An 18,395-nucleotide genomic window follows, 5' to 3' on the forward strand; every position below is an offset into this window, starting at 1 on the left:
CGAAATAACTTCAAAAATCATGAAAAAACATATAAATTTTCATGGCTCAATTCGAGAAATTAACTAAGTTTGGATACAGAATCAGTGCTCAAAACGAGTTGTTAACACCTACATCTTCATGTCTTTTTGTGTAAGATCTTCTTTCAACATACAAAATTTTACATACTGATTGCTGATTACAAAAAAACAGCATGAAATCTACAGATATAGACGACTAGATGCATTTAAACGCATTTATGATTCTTTTTTAGAGATTGGAAGAGGTCAAACCTACTAAGTTCAACCTAAAAACCTCTCAATTTTATTATTTACAGAAAGGTATTGTTCTCAGCGGGTGCCCTTAAGCGAATATCTTGACAGCTTGGCTACAGCCCGCTCGCAACTAGTTGCCATTATCCTTATTGGTTTTTGCACTCGAACAGTGCTTCTTCATCCTTCAATGAGAGCGGAAACCACTAAACTTTACTTGCGTTTAAACTTCCGTAACAGGAAACGTTAACCAAAGCGCTGTTAAAATGGGAATCTAATCGAGTTTTATTCGCCTTGCTAATTTATTATCAGGAAGCTGGCAAGCAATACACTGACAAAGATATGTTGTAACTTGAAATTTAGGAAATTTAAAAAAATCTTTCATTCGAGATTCTTACACCCATGACAAGGCTTTGAACTTTTTCTTCCAAGTTATTTGTTTCTACTCATATGCTTAAATTTTTTAAATTTTTATCCCACTTTTTTCCCGTTTTCCGCCTATTTTTAGCGGCCGACTCATCGACCTGGCTATTCCCACTTGCAATAAATGTCGTCAAAAATTTTTTAAAAAATTATCGAACTTTTCAGAAAAATTGTTTTTTCAAGTTGCTACCACCCCAATGCGTTTGACTAATATCAATATAACGCTGAAATCTAAGAGTCACTTTTTTGTCTACAACAAGTTTTTTGCCAGCTTTTTTAGTTTTTTCGTCAATTGGACTTTGCAACGACAACATTGGCTTTACTACAGTTTTTTCAAAAATATTGCCCTGGTCTTACAGCTTTTTGGTCTCAAAACCTCAATTGAGTGCCCAATCTGTTGTCCATTGTCCAAAAAAATCCAGCAGTGTGTGCTTCACAGAAACTTATATTACGGTTGAGTGCATCTTGTCTCCTGTGGGGCATAAAACAATAAATTTTCCCTCGATCCTTTGTTTCGATCACCTCCGTAGACCATTTTGTGCATCGTCGGTGAGTGTTTAACTAGCGAAATAACTTCAAAAATCATGAAAAAATATATAAATGTTCATGGCTCAATTCGAGAAATTAACTAAGTTTGGATACAGAATTAATGCTCAAAACGAGAAGTTAACACCTACATCTTCATGTCTTTTTGTGTAAGATCTTCTTTCAACATACAAAATGTTACATACTGATTGCTGATTACAAAAAAACAGCATGAAATCTACAGATATAGACGACTAGATGCATTTAAACGCATTTATGATTCTTTTCTAGAGATTGGAAGAGGTCAAACCGTACTAAGTTCAACCTAAAAACCTCTCAATTTTATTATTTACAGAAAGGTATTGTTCTCAGCGGGTGACCTTAAGTGGATATCTTGACAGCTCGGCTACAGCCCGCTCGCAACTAGTTGCCATTATCCTTATTGGTTTTTGCGCTCGAACAGAGCTTCTTCATCCTTCAACGAGAGCGGAAACCACTAAATTTTACTTGCGTTTAAATTTCCGTAACAGGAAACGTTAACCAAAGCGCTGTTAAAATGGGAATCTAATCGAGTTTTAGTCGCCTTGCTAATTTATTATCAGGAAGCTGGCAAGCAATACACTGACAAAGATATGTTGTAACTTGAAATTTAGGAAATTTAAAAAAACATTTCATTCGAGATTCTTACACCCATGACAAGGCTTTGAGCTTTTTCTTCCAATTTATTTATTTCTACTCGTATGCTTAAAAGTTTTTAATTTTTTTCCCACTTTTTTCCCGTTTTCCGCCTATTTTTAGTGGCGGACTCATCGACCTGGCTATTCCCACTTGCAATAAATGTCGTCAAAAATTTTGAAAAAAATTATCGAACTTTTCAGAAAAATTGTTTTTTCAAGTTGCTACCACCCCAATGCGTTTGACTAATATCAATATAACGCTGAAATCTAAGAGTCACTTTTTTGTCTACAACAAGTTTTTTGCCAGCTTTTTTAGTTTTTTCGTCAATTGGACTTTGCAACGACAACATTGGCTTTACTACAGTTATTTCAAAAATATTGCCCTGGTCTTACAGCTTTTTGGTCTCAAAACCTCAATTGAGTGCCCAATCTGTTGTCCATTGTCCAAAAAAATCCAGCAGTGTGTGCTTCACAGAAACTTATATTACGGTTGAGTGCATCTTGTCTCCTGTGGGGCATAAAACAATAAATTTTCCCTCGATCCTTTGTTTCGATCACCTCCGTAGACCATTTTGTGCATCGTCGGTGAGTGTTTAACTAGCGAAGTAACTTCAAAAATCATGAACAAAAACATAAATTTTCATGGCTCAATTCGAGAAATTGACTTAGTTTAGATACAGAATTAATGCTCAAAACGAGAAATTAACACTTACATCTCCATGTCTTTTTGTGTAAGATCTTCTTTCAACATACAAAATTTTACATATAGAATGCTGATTACACAAAATAACAGCATGAAATCTACAGATATAGACGACTAGACACATTTAAATGTATTTATGATTCTTTTGTAGAGATCGGAAGAGTTCAAGAGACTACTAAGTTCAAAACAAAAACCTCTATATTTTATTATCTACAGAAAAATATTGTTCTCAGCGGTTGCCCTTAAGCGGATATCTTGACGGCTCGGCTACAGCCCGTTTGCAACCAGCTGCCACTTATCCTTATTGGTTTTTGGATTCGCAACAGAGCTTCTTCATCCTTCAGTGAGAGCAATGATCATTAAATTTCTTTTTCGTTTAAATTTCCAAAAAGAAGAAACGTTAATCAAAGCGCTGCTAGAATGGGAAACTAATCGCGTTTTGTTAGAGTGTACACTCTAGTAAAAAAGTTGTGATCATAAGACGGAGCTTCAAATGATAGTTCAATATAAGAGAGCATAGTAAGACCCGCGCAATGTGGACCAGTTGGCTCAGTGGAGAGCACAGGATTGCAACCAATTAAGAGATTGTGGGGTCGCAACCAGCAAATGTCCCAAACTTTACTCTCGCTATAATGATGTTGACATTGAATCAACATAGCGAGCAAAGACTTGCTCTGACAAGTTTTATCCGTTGTACGGTATTAGTCAACCATTATTGCACCAAATTAAGACACTTTTTTAATATTTCTGTATATGAAAAATAACGGTTTGCTCCCAGAGGTTTTCTCAATGTACTGATGAGACGTATAGCAGAGTGAGTATGAGTGAGAAAATGAAAACATGGAACTAGCAAACAATGAGAGTTAGTGGGAGCTCTTCATGGCATTAATATTGTGGCATGCAATATTAAGTTTTTACCTCTCAAGAGATTCCTTTCAAGAGCAAAAATTATCTGGTCGGTTTTGACTGCTCGACACAGTATTACTTATACCCATATTGAAGTTTGATGTTGAGTCTCTCTCTTTCAATACTGTTTCTTCCTTTGACAGATTAGAAGACGAGTCTTTTACTTTTTTTTGTATTAAAATATTATTTTTTAATTGTAGCTAACTTTCAATTTTGATCTAAAAGCCAGCAGCTAAAACTAGTTGACTAAATTATCATCAGAAAGCTGGGAAGCAATACGCGTAAGGCACACTGACAAAGATATGTCGAAACTTGAAATTTAGGAAAGTTAGAAAGCATTTCATTCGAGATTCAAACACCCAGGACAAGGTTTTGAGCTTTTTCTTCCAATTTTTTTGTTTCTACTCATATGCTTAAGAGTTTTTAAATTTTATCCCACTGTTTTCACGTTTTTCGCCTATTTTTAGCGGTGAACTTATCGACCTGGCCATTCCTACTTGCATTCAATTTTCAATTAAAAAGAGTTCATAAAAGGAGTAACAGACGGAGGCAGAGACTTTAACCAACTGATTATCTGGTAAAAGTTTTGTTTAATTTTCCCGGCCTGCATGTATTTTATCGAAGCCCAGATGGCTGTTCTGAAAAACATCGGATAAAACCATGATATATTGAGACTGCATTTTGAGGAAATCAATTCTTCCCTCTATGTTACAGTTCTTCCCTCAAAAACAAGGGATATAACAGTATTATGTTGAGACTGCATTTTGAGGAAGTCAATTTTTGTTTCTATGTTAGAGTTGAGAAACAGCAACTATTTTGTTTCAATGTTAGTGTTAGAAGCCGCGATCGGATGTTTTGTTTCCATAATAGAGTGAAAAAAACTGCCACAATTGTGCTTCCTTATACTGTCATTTTATAGCGAAAAAAGCCAGAAATTGTTTTTCTCCCATAATACAACTGAAAAACAAGCAACATACTTTACATGTAAGTACTTTGGTCTACTAAAAAATTGATAAACAACTGTGCATTCTATATTATAGCCTTGAGTTTTGAATTAGACCATATCTAGCAAGAAACTCAAAAATTCATCCACTTAATCGAAAAATTCTATTTAAATTGTGTTTATTGCTAGAGCTATGACGTCTGAAATGAAACAGATCAAGGACCACCGCCCTGGATTTGCTCGATACAAATCGTTTTCAACAGACAATGGGATTGAAAGCAAAACTTTATCATCGGAAACACGAGAAAAACTACCCAGAAGAAATTCCAGCTCATTGGGCTTACGGAGGAAACAGTTATCGGATTCCATTTCTGAAGTGTTCCCTGATCAGTTTGTCGCGAATTCAGAGAAAACCTCTGGGAAAAGCAAAGAAGCAACTGTACTCCAGTCAGCAATACCCAAAAAAATTACTTGCTTAAATATACGCAGAAATGGAAGAAATGATGAATTCTCTTTGAAGAGAGAGCATTCCACTCCCCACAAATTGGCGGACTTCAGATTAGATCCAAGAGAGCAGACATCAGCTGATTGTTCCTCATCCTGTTCAGATATCGAGAACTTTCTAGAAAAAGTACAGAAAAACGAGTCAATTGTGAACAGTGTACGCGCTTAACTGAAGTGTATTCTCAGGATAATATGATGGTGGTGAGGATACCAGAAATGCTGAAACTATTACGAATTGCGAAGAGTTCAAACAATGAGAAAATTAATTGTCTGGAAACAAAAAGTGCGCAACTAAAAATCTCGAACCGAGTAATAGCAGTGTCTCTGTTTGTCTTTCTCAACGGCGAAGGCAAGGCTAGCGGCAGCTATCTCTCCATTTTCATTCGAGCTCTACCTATTAGATCGATAAATCTAATAGTGACGATTTGTTTGAAAAATTACGTCTGTAATCAATCGAATTTTAAAAAATCTTTTCTTGTCGACGGTGAGAGCTTTGAGAATGTAGTTGGAATTCGAGAATTCATTCGACATGAAGAGCTGATTTCGTATCTGCAGCACGGTAAAATCGAGATTGGAATGAAACTAGATCCACACTAGAAGTGTCCTTGCAAAAATTTTTCTAGTTACCCGTACCGAACTCCAAGTCTATATCAGTACTAGGCAAGTCTAAATCCAAGTCTTATTTCGTTTTCCAGTACTGGGCAAGTCTTAAAAAAAGTCTTACAAGTCTGACAAGTCTTGGCCAAGACTTGGGTAACACTTGCAAGTTGATTCCCAAGTCAAACCCAACTTTTCAAAAAAATTCGAGTGAAATTTTCAAATTCAAAAAAATTTCGCAACGTGCCACGATTTTGGCATTACTTTTTGGGCACTTTCCCGGGGTGCTAGAAAATGATGCCGGGGGCATACCAAATTGATTATTGGGTGATTATTAGCCCCCCGGGATGGTTCATTGAGGGTTTTTCAGGTGTTTTGGGCCGTATTGAGCCATTTTTCAGCCGTTTGGAGCCGAATTTTAGCCGAAAATCACCAAATTTATGTACTTTTCAGATCAGCCAAATGTCGAACTTTAACCGAGGCAAAATTGTCAAAAGGGGTGCTACTGTGAGGGTTCCCATGATAGCCCGAGGTCCCGTGGTGCGGCACCCAGTGGACCCTATTATGGCGCAAAGTCCTACAAATCTGCCCGAACAAGCGCCGAGAGATGTCCCACAATATAAACTTACTCAAGAGCCAATGTTGCCCTCTGTTAGTGCTAGTAAAACTAGTTATAATTAGCCAACAATAACTCTTTATATCACTGTTTATATCACTGTTTATAACCCGGTTATAATATAGGTTATAATATGGTTATAATATGGGTTATAAGCGAAATGAGTTATAAAACTGTGGTCGGGGGGGTCATAGCTCCCTGGTCTTTAAATCGCGAAATACTGGTCCAAATTAGATGTCATATATATAGTTTTAAAGCTTATTTCACGGGCAATTGAATGAGCTATGTCCCGTCCCGATCCGATTCGTACTTTGGTCAGAATTCTGGATTTCAAGTACCGTACCCCCGAAAAGTGAGGTGTACCTGGTGCTCGTACTCTAATAACTTTTTTTTGAGTGCACCTAGGAGGCTCATTTTTTAATATGAGTTAGCTTATAATGTGTGCTAACTAGCGTTACTACTCCAGTCAAATTTGATTTCGATTTCAAGAAGTTATTAGCGAACGAGCATGAGGGTACCTCATGGGTCCTAATGTCGGGGGACACATAGCTCCCTGGTCTTTAATTCGCGAAATACTGGTCCAAATACGATGTTATATATATAGTTTTAAAGCTTATTTCACGGGCAATTGAATGAGCTGTGTCCCGTCCCGATCCGATTCATACTTTAGTCAGAATTCTGGATTTCAAGTACCGTACCCCGAAAAATGAGGTAGGCCTGGTGCTCGTACTCTAATAACTTTTTTTTGAGTGCACCTAGGAAGCTCATTTTTTAATATGAGTTAGCTTATTATGTGTGCTAACTAGCGTTACTACTCCGGTCAAATTTGATTTCGATTTCAAAAAGTTATTAGCGAACGAGCATGAGGTACCTCATAGGTCCTAATGCTCGTTCGGGACCTGTAGTAGTAGTAGTAGTAGTAGTAGTAGTAGTAGTAGTAGTAGTTCAGGCTTCTGCAATGCACGGGTTGAAGCACCCTTGTTGATCGTTATAAATGAGATAGTTTCGAAATGGGGTTACAGTTTTTGCACAGGCAGCAAATTCTCCAAGCGCACATGTCAATTTCGTTATAACTTCTAAAAAAGAATTTCCAATAAATGTCGCTGATCCGATATTTTATATTTTTGTTGTCGGTAAGGTCTGTCTGTTTTTGACAATATTATAGAGATAGGCTGTTCTCGACCAGAAATTTTCGTCGCTTTTGAATAATCGTTTTTTCGTAAGTTTGATTTCACATTTCGCGCCTTGTCTCGTCCGATTATTGTTGTTGAAATGTATTAACTTTTCTATGGCAATGTTGTATTTATTGTTTATGAGATCACATAGTAGTAATAAGCTGTGAAGTTCGAAGTAAAAAGACAGAGGTAGAATTTTCAGTTTGATTAAACGCTCCTTATATGTGAGAGAAGAACCTATTATCCATTTCGTCGCACTTTTTTGGATTCTTTCGATGAGTACTAGATCGCATTTATTTTTGTGACTGGGCCGTCTTTACACTGTCTGCAGGGGACAGCTTCAAGTGCAGCATCCGGCTAAGTGCTACTCATTGTCCCTTATGTTCTGATCCACATCCATCGTTGCCGGATGGTGTACACGGTCCTTTTTATATTTTGTACCTCATATTTGTACCCCAGGTCGTCTACTAAAACTCTCAAAATTAATGCAAATGAAAATCTCAAGACTCGGCAAAAGGCGGACTTTTGGTATAGGGCATCAACCCTTGCAAAACCTGCTTAGTACCAGTATTGACTTATTTCACGACACAGAAACTCTGAAAACCCGACTATCAGACATCTACTGGGAATATTTTCTGGAATACTACAACGAACTGACTTCTTGCACTTGGCATATCAGATGTGGATGTCCTATTGGTACTTGTTCTGTACAGAAAACTACTCAAACTGTGACTGATTGAATTGTTATGGGTCTAAAGAACCCCTGGGTTTACTCTAAAGTCTATATTATTATTATTATTTTTATTATTATCGGTCCTAATGTCGGGGGACTCATAGCTCCCTGGTCTATAATTCGCGAAATACTGGTCCAAATACAATGTCATATATATAGTTTTAAAGCTTATTTTACGGGCAATTGAATGAGCTATGTGCCGTCCCGATGCGATTTATACTTTGGTCAGAATTCTGGATTTCAAGTACCGTACCCCCGAAAAATGAGGTAGGCCTGACGCTCGTTCTCTAATAACTTTTTTTTGAGAGCACGTAGGGAGCTGCTTTTTTAACATGGGTTAGCTTATCCTGTCTGCTAACTAACGTTTCTAGTCCCGTCTAATTTGAGCCCGATTTCGAAAAGTTCTTAGCGATCGAGTATCAGGTACATACCTGGTGCTCAATCCAGGTGGTACATGCATGTGACTTTTCGGATCTATTCTTATTCCGTTGTAAATCACCCCCGACTTTGACAAAATGCATTTGCTGATCCTTGTGAAATACTTCTGTGATGAGTTTTCCGTGCCATATGAGCCCATCATGCTTCAAGTTTTTCAGGGCATTTTCCTTATGGAGCGTAAGTGTCTCGTAAAAATGACACTCCGACTCTGACTCAAAATTGTTGTGGTCTATTGAAGGACTGGTGGTCAATCTGTCTATCTCATGTTTTAGTTGTTTAATGGAAGGCCACAAGTGTCTATCGCGACTATTTTGCGGTAATCTGAATTATTAACAATGGACCATACGGCAACTGTATTTTTTTTGTCGGGTTTTTACCATTATACCTTCCTCACTCCTTTGTGATTGAGTTGTCGAAATAGGCAGCTACATATACGGTTTCCGATGTTTTTGAGACCGCTCTAATTAGTGAAGTCTCGCTGCGATTGATACTATAACTTGAGGAAAATTTTTAGGTTTTCTGACAGCGTTACTCGAAAAATTATGATTAGGACAAATTTTGAAAGTTTTTTATCAGTTTTTACCGAAGTGTCGAAGCTGAAACGATTGTGGATTCTATCTACCTGCTGTTTTCTAGGGATCAGGGCCCCATCTGCGTGACTCAAGAGGGTTGAGCCAGAAAGATAAAGAGGTTGCAAAAGCCGTTGATGACCGGAACCTAGCCTTCATGAAAAATCGCTTCTGGTTCTTAAAGTTCGAGAACAAGTCAACCTTAGTTGTAAATTGCAACTTCAGTAATGCATTGGGGCTGAACAACGAGCAGCGGGTAAAAATTAAGGCAGGTTACTTCATATATGAACTTTTTTGAAAATAATGCCTTGATTTGTTTTCTGTAATTTGTCAATATATGTTATATATAGAAGGTTTCCGTTTTTTAAAGGCTGGAGACACAATTGATGTCCGAGACGTCAAAAAAAACCCCAGAACAGGCTCCTATATATGGTCAGCTCTCGTCAACGCTGTCGGCCACAAGGGATTTTGTGATGACGAGGAGCAAAAATATCTAATATCACAAAGAAACGATAGTCAGGCAAGTGATGAGCTTTCGTTCCAGCTCAGTACTGACCCTAACCTTACAGCACTGGACCCACGCAACCAATTGATACCGGGCCCTTCCTCTGCGCACTCCTTGGTTTCTAAAAGACTGAACTTCAGTCAGTGTTTGTCGAGCGAAGCAAACAACACAACAATTTTGAACCCTGATTTGAGTAATGCTGTTCACACCTCAATGCCTGATCTCGGCGATGAAGATCTCCAAAGAGTTTTGGGTGACAATGATCTGATGATAGATGAAGAGGAGGAGGTAGAGCCAGTCTCTATAGTTCGACAGGTAAAAGTGTTCGCCCTCAGATTTTTGTTTTCTAATTTATGCTGCTATTAAGGAAAGCCCTTCTTTAGACCAACAGCCAACCCTGCTACAGTTCCCTAAAGACATCAACACCAGGGATTCCCCGCAAGTCTCGTAAGACCAACGTGTCAACAGAGGGTCTAGAGGGAAATGAGCTTTACAGAAAGCTGCTGGAAGCAGTGAATTATAGTGTCACTGTCCAGTCGGAATTGCGGGACACCGTCGCTGACTTGAACAATGCGGTGAAGGACCTGAAAGCATCAATCAGCTCACTTGCTAATAGAAATTACAATGAGCTGCAGAACCATGCAAATCAGCTTAAGATAATGGTCAGTTTGTAGAGATCTTGCACTTGGAAATATTTTTGAATTGTTTCTTTTAAATATTCGGTTTTCTTGAAAAGTGGTTTTCCTTGTCGGTGGTTCATAAAAACGATGTCCGATTGTTTTCTTCAGAATCAGCAGATTGCCCGTTTTGGTCTCTTGCTGCCACAGCCAAGGCAATTTGAAGAGGGATCACAACCCTCACTGCTTGTGTCCAAAGGACCGAACAAACAGTTCGATCTAGCGACCATCACCGGCAAGTCAGCGGCCTCAATAATGCGGCAGGCAGCGAATAAGTTGTGGACGCTTGATGAACAAAAGAACTTAATGCTGTCGCCTAAGGCTAATCCAAGAAGTGGTGCACCTGCACGAAGGGACTACAGTCCAGTTCGAAAAAATCAAATGAAGGGTAAAGATGCGTTAGAATTTTCTGGAGACGTTTTGAGTTTTGAGTTGCAAAGATTTGACGGTTCTCTGGTCTCAGTGTTAATTTGTATTTTGCTATCTCCTCGTTTTCTGGCGCAAAAGTATGCTGTGAATGGACCATTCTTGTTTTCTGTTATAGAACTCTTCAGACTCAAGTACAGCGAAAATTGGCTGGCTATGTACGAGCACGCGAAAGTCAGCTACAACAACCGGGCCAATGAGCTAAAGTCAAACGAACGTAGAAGTTTTGGCAATGTTGAGACACCTGTTGAGGGAAATGAACAACCTCTACAAGAAAATATCGATCCGCAAAATGAGAATTAGAATTTGTGAAACCAAGGACTGCTTGCTTTCTGAACTCAATTCTTTCTTTCCTTCTTAAGCTCTTCACATGTCTTCTTTCTCTCAAGCACTCCTATTTTCCATGTGCTGGTTTATCTAGTTAATGCGTTCCTATAGTTGAGGACTAATTTATCAAGACTTTTCTGAGAATCAACAGATTGCAATTCTTGAATATCAATTTTGGACTGTATATTTATGCTTATCTTCTAAACAGATTTTGTTCAAAAGTTAAAAATTAATAATTTTGTTTGTTCCTTTCCTCGTTGCTACGCTCAATTTAAACTATTTCAACAGCTATCAGCATTTGTTCCCTATTAGTGAAGTGTTTGCTTGGGTGTTTTTAATCTCTCGAAGTTTGTAGCAATAGTTTTATTTCTGTCGGTCCTTTCTATGCAGATTTTCACTGAACCGTTTGTGTTGACTGTTTCCAAATAGTTATTGATGATTGAATTTTGAACAGCGGGGAGGGGTGTCAAATCATGAAACCATGCAGACTAATATTGGAAAAGGGAGAAATTTTTTTTTCTAAAAGTACGGCTCTTAGGTTCTTTTTAATGAAATTTTACTTTTGTTTTTCAAAAACGTACCTCCTGTGCAGCCCTCCCGGTAGCTCGATCTCGACAACGTTACCCCGCCACACAGCTCAATATCAGTAGTAATTGAAGAATTATGTTCTTTCTCATGCTTAGTTTTTATCCTATACGCTGCTTCAGTCATTTTTCTTTTGTTGAAAAAAGATACGTAGTTTCAGTTCAATGCTATCGAAACAAGTTGACTGGGCCATGCTCAGCCAATGTGATCTCTATGCCGTCAAGCGTAAAGTTGAAAACTGCTATCGGAGCGCTGAATGTATAGTGAGACCTCTGTCAGAAAGGCGATTCGATCACCTTGTTGCGACGACAAAATTGTGGCGCGAAACGTACGAAACGGTTTGCTCCTCCTATGCAAACTTAGTGCCAAATTTTAAAATTGATCTCGATAAACACAACGGCTATCGTCTGCTATACGTTGGATCGGAGGATTTGAAACCATCAGCGGTAATTAAGGGTCCTGTGGGTTTTGTGAGACCAATTCCGAATGGAGTTACTGATTGGTCCGTCATGTGCTCGGAAAGAACTGGAGAAACTCTCTTGCTGGTGGGGCCAGTTCGATTTGTCAATTCAGACTGTAACCCTAATTGCGAGTACGACTACTCTAGCGTCTCGGGTGTTGTGCAATTGAGAACAAAGAAACGAATATCAAGTAATTCTGAGATTTTAGTCAAATATGGGCCCGATTTCTTCGAACAAAATTCCTGCAAATGTCAGACTTGTGAAGAATTAGAAGAGAAGGTGTTGATGGTTTTAGCAGGTTTTCTTAGTGAATTTGTCAGAGATTTTGTACAGGAGTCTGTGGCCGAAGAAAATAAATTGCTATCTATAGCTCCTGTCAAACCTAAGAAAAAAAGGTTGAGTCAGAGGGAGCTAGTGGAAATGTACAACCGAATAACCGAGGTGCCTCCTAGTGATCCTTCGGGTGACTCGTCTGCTGCAGTTTCTCAAAGTCGATATGTAATAACTCACAGAAGCTCTCCTCTAGAGGTTCTTGAATCATCTGGTAACTTGGAGCCGCATGTGGATGATAGCCCGGATGAAAGTCTGTCATCTGATCTAGAAGTGCTCTCTGAAGTTGGATCTATTGTCAATAAATTTCCCAGAGCTTCTTCTCCTCTTTGTTATCGATCCTTTGATTGTTCGTTATCGACAATACAAGAAAAACCCGAAAGTCCCCAACCGATAGACGCAACTGAGTCTGCAGGAGGAACTCCGCTCTTTCCTATCAGTACTGTTACCGTGCAGCAGGCTACTGCTCTCCTGGACTTGTTCAGTTCCCGTTTCTCTCTATCGGACGAAGCCTCGATAGCTTTGTACTCTGTTACGCAAGCTCTTCTTCCAACGGATAATTGTTTGCCTTCTGGCCATTCGCTGGTGCGACAAATGAAGCGAGATCTATCGAATCAGACAAGGGCAAGTCTGAATAGTTTGAACGGCAACGTAATTATCCTCAACTTTCGCAACCAGTTAAAAAAAATTGTTCAACGAAATTTACGACAAATTTTTTATTATTCGCAATTCAGGAGAGAAAACGTGAAACAAGACCTAAATCCGAGTATAGCACCTATCGCTTGCATTCAAAAGAGCACACTAGAACTGAATCTTCTGATGTCAACAGACGGTGTTAATATTAAGAAGTCCACGTACAAAAAAGAGTTGTGGCCTGTTTGGCTTCAATGCTCTGATATGCCACCAATTTTGCGCATGTCTCGCAAAAACATTGTTTTGTCCTGTCTCTTTGTTGGTTCTGGTGCTCCAAACTGGAATGAGATCGTTCCTCGATTAAGAGCTGAACTTTTTTCCCCAATCGAAATTTCTACCCCGGATTTTCCGAAGATAACAACATCTTTCAAAGTTAGACTTCTGGTGACCGATTTGGTTGCCAAACCCCATGTTTTAAACATGGTGCAGTTCAATGGGTACTTTGGATGCCATTTTTGTACCGCTGAAGGAATAACTATAGGAAGAGCACATGCGTATTATCCCTATAATCAGTCGGGATCAATTCGAGAGACAATTTTGCATAGCCGGTACGTAGAAGCTGCAGAGCTCAGGTCAGCAACCTCATCTGCATCCTGTTTTGGTGTAAAAGGCCAGAGCGCTTTTAGCGATATCGTGTCTGGTCTTCCGCTAACAGCGCCCATAGATTATATGCATTGCATTTTGCTGGGAGTGTTTCCAGAATTGTTAAAGCATTTGCTGAAAAAGATGGCCCCAACTTACCGCAAAGAAATTAACGATTTGGTTCCTTCTCTAACTTGCCCACGAGAACTCATTACCTATTCTCGCAAAATCCGATCGCTTGATGAAATTAACCAATTTAAAGCCAATGAATTTTTCAACTGGTTGTTTTATCTGAGTCCCGTATTTTTTTGGAAACGAATTCCCAAATTTTTGTATGACAATTTATTAAGTTTTGTGTTTGGCGTTCGGTTGTTGCTTGAATCCAGTAAAGAAGAAGATGTTGTAGTTGCTGAACGTCTATTGAATCAGTTTTGCTCTAGCGTGGTTGATATTTTTGATGGAAATGAACGAGTAGAAACCATCAATGTCCACTCCCTTCGCCATCTACCTACGCAAGTTCGCAGATTTGGGCCGCTTTTTTCTTTCTCGGCGATGAGTTTTGAATCTGCGAATAGGATTTTAGGCGAAGTATTCACAGGATCGCATCACGAATGCGAAGTTGTTTGTCGACGTTTCTTACAAAGACAGCGTTTGCTTGATCTTCATAATAAGTCTGAGGAGAGTGTTTTCGGCGGATTGGTCACACAACTGCTTGGCCAAGAAAATTTTAATAAATCAGACTTTTCAGCGTTCATGCTGGAAACGGAAAGTTTGAAAATGGGTCGTCTTCTATATCCAGAGGCAACATTTCTGAATCGTCTATTGGTGAATAAAATTTATTTCGACTCCCCTGCTTATTCTCGTGCACCTTTTTCTGGCAAATGCAACAGCTTTGTTCGTTATAAAAGGAAAAATGTCGAGTATTTTGGACAAATTCTTTATTTTATAATACTTCCAAATGCGGCTTCTGATAGAACGATTTTTGCCAGTGTTGCTGAATTTGATGTTGTGCAAGAAGTGGGCCCTGTGACAGGTTTCTTTTATTTAATCAGAAAAACTGAGCGTGAAGATTTGATTAATGTAGACTCTTTATCCAAAGTGTTCTGTGTTTCAATAGCTGGAGAGTGTTTTGCGATGAAACTTTGCAATGCATTTGATCATTCTTAGTCTGTTTTCGGAATGTTAATTAAATTGTAAATGTTAGATTCTGTCCTCAAAAGTTTTTCAAAGTTCTTGAGTTATAATTAACGAGTTACAAAAGTAAAAAAAAGTTGCCCAAAATTTTAATTGGCTTGTTTTTTGTTGCTTGAAGCTATTACACAAGTAATGGTTTCGTATGTTTAGATTCATAACGCAAGTTGTGGGTCGTCACATTCAATTGGAATTTCTTTGAGATCTATATTTTCATTCTTGTGGTATAAATTTCAAAACATATGCTCGAAATCAAATTACTTTCCTTCTGTTGCCTGAAGCTATTACACAAGTAATGGCTTTAGTGTTTAGGCTCATAACGCAAGTTATGGGTCGTCACATTCCGGTTTGAATCTCTTTGGGATATATGTTAAATCTTGAAGTATAAATTTTAAACTACTTGCATTAAATCTAATAACTTTCTTCTAGTTGCCTGAAGCTATTACACAAGTAATGGTTTCGAATGTTTAGACTCATAACGCAAGTTGTGGGTCGTCACATTCAATTTGAATTTCTTTGAAATATATATTTTCATTCTTGTATAAATTTCAATTCATATGCTTAAAATCAAATTACTTTCCTCCTGTTGCCTGAAGCTATTACACAAGTAATGGTTTCTAGTGTTTAGGCTCATAACGCAAGTTATGGGTCGTCACATTCCGGTTTGAATCTCTTTGGGATATATTTTAAATCTTGAAGTATAAATTTTAAACTACTTGCATTAAATCTAATAACTTTCTTCTAGTTGCCTGAAGCTATTACACAAGTAATGGTTTCGAACGTTTAGACTCATAACGCATGTTGTGGGTCGTCACATTCAATTTGAATTTCTTTGAGATATGTATTTTCATTCTTGTGGTATAAATTTCAAAACATATGCCTAAAATCAAACTAATTTCCTCCTGTTGCCTGAAGCTATTACACAAGTAATGGTTTCTAGTGTTTAGGCTCATAACGCAAGTTATGGGTTGTCACATTCCGGTTTGAATTCCTTTGAGATATATACTTTCATTCTTGTGGTATAGATTTCAAAACATATGCTTGAAATCAAATTACTTTCCTCCTGTTGCCTGAAGCTATTACACAAGTAATGGTTTCTAGTGCTTAGGCTCATAACGCAAGTTATGGGTTGTCACATGCCGGTTTGAATTCCTTTGAGATATTTATTTTTATTCTGGTATAAATTTCAAAACATATGCTTGAAATCAAATTACTTTCCTCCTGTTGCCTGAAGCTATTACACAAGTAATGGTTTCTAGTGTTTAGGCTCATAACGCAAGTTATGGGTCGTCACATTCCGGTTTGAATCTCTTTGGGATATATGTTAGATCTTGAAGTATAAATTTTAAACTATTTGCCCGAAATCTAATAACTTTCTTCTAGTTGCCTGAAGCTATTACACAAGTAATGGTTTCGAATGTTTAGACTCATAACGCAAGTTGTGGGTCGTCACATTCAATTTGAATTTCTTTGAAATATATATTTTCATTCTTGTATAAATTTCAAATCATATGCTTAAAATCAAATTACTTTCCTCCTGTTGCCTGAAGCTATTACACAAGTAATGGTTTCTACTGTTTAGGCTCATAACGCAAGTTATGGGTCGTCACATTCCGGTTTGAATCTCTTTGGGATATATGTTAAATCTTGAAGTATAAATTTTAAACTACTTGCATTAAATCTAATAACTTTCTTCTAGTTGCCTGAAGCTATTACACAAGTAATGGTTTCAAATGTTTAGACTCATAACGCAAGTTGTGGGTCGTCACATTCAATTTGAATTTCTTTGATATATATATTTTCATTCTTGTATAAATTTCAAATCATATGCTTAAAATCAAATTACTTTCCTCCTGTTGCCTGAAGCTGTTACACAAGTAATGGTTTCTAGTGTTTAGGCTCATAACACAAGTTATGGGTTGTCACATGCCGGTTTGAATTCCTTTGAGATATATATTTTTATTCTTGTGGTATAAATTTCAAAACATATGCTTGAAATCAAATTACTTTCCTCCTGTTGCCTGAAGCTATTACACAAGTAATGGTTTCTAGTGTTTAGGTTCATAACGCAAGTTATGGGTCGTCACATTCCGGTTTGAATCTCTTTGGGATATATGTTAAATCTTGAAGTATAAATTTTAAACTACTTGCATTAAATCTAATAACTTTCTTCTAGTTGCCTGAAGCTATTACACAAGTAATGGTTTCAAATGTTTAGACTCATAACGCAAGTTGTGGGTCGTCACATTCAATTTGAATTTCTTTGAAATATATATTTTCATTCTTGTATAAATTTCAATTCATATGCTTAAAATCAAATTACTTTCCTCCTGTTGCCTGAAGCTATTACACAAGTAATGGTTTCTAGTGTTTAGGCTCATAACGCAAGTTATGGGTCGTCACATTCCGGTTTGAATCTCTTTGGGATATATTTTAAATCTTGAAGTATAAATTTTAAACTACTTGCATTAAATCTAATAACTTTCTTCTAGTTGCCTGAAGCTATTACACAAGTAATGGTTTCGAACGTTTAGACTCATAACGCATGTTGTGGGTCGTCACATTCAATTTGAATTTCTTTGAGATATGTATTTTCATTCTTGTGGTATAAATTTCAAAACATATGCCTAAAATCAAACTAATTTCCTCCTGTTGCCTGAAGCTATTACACAAGTAATGGTTTCTAGTGTTTAGGCTCATAACGCAAGTTATGGGTTGTCACATTCCGGTTTGAATTCCTTTGAGATATATACTTTCATTCTTGTGGTATAGATTTCAAAACATATGCTTGAAATCAAATTACTTTCCTCCTGTTGCCTGAAGCTATTACACAAGTAATGGTTTCTAGTGCTTAGGCTCATAACGCAAGTTATGGGTTGTCACATGCCGGTTTGAATTCCTTTGAGATATTTATTTTTATTCTGGTATAAATTTCAAAACATATGCTTGAAATCAAATTACTTTCCTCCTGTTGCCTGAAGCTATTACACAAGTAATGGTTTCTAGTGTTTAGGCTCATAACGCAAGTTATGGGTCGTCACATTCCGGTTTGAATCTCTTTGGGATATATGTTAGATCTTGAAGTATAAATTTTAAACTATTTGCCCGAAATCTAATAACTTTCTTCTAGTTGCCTGAAGCTATTACACAAGTAATGGTTTCGAATGTTTAGACTCATAACGCAAGTTGTGGGTCGTCACATTCAATTTGAATTTCTTTGAAATATATATTTTCATTCTTGTATAAATTTCAAATCATATGCTTAAAATCAAATTACTTTCCTCCTGTTGCCTGAAGCTATTACACAAGTAATGGTTTCTACTGTTTAGGCTCATAACGCAAGTTATGGGTCGTCACATTCCGGTTTGAATCTCTTTGGGATATATGTTAAATCTTGAAGTATAAATTTTAAACTACTTGCATTAAATCTAATAACTTTCTTCTAGTTGCCTGAAGCTATTACACAAGTAATGGTTTCAAATGTTTAGACTCATAACGCAAGTTGTGGGTCGTCACATTCAATTTGAATTTCTTTGATATATATATTTTCATTCTTGTAT

Source organism: Convolutriloba macropyga, chromosome 4, assembly GCF_964194025.1.
Source record: "Convolutriloba macropyga chromosome 4, txConMacr16.3, whole genome shotgun sequence".
Classification (NCBI taxonomy): domain Eukaryota; kingdom Metazoa; phylum Xenacoelomorpha; order Acoela; family Convolutidae; genus Convolutriloba; species Convolutriloba macropyga.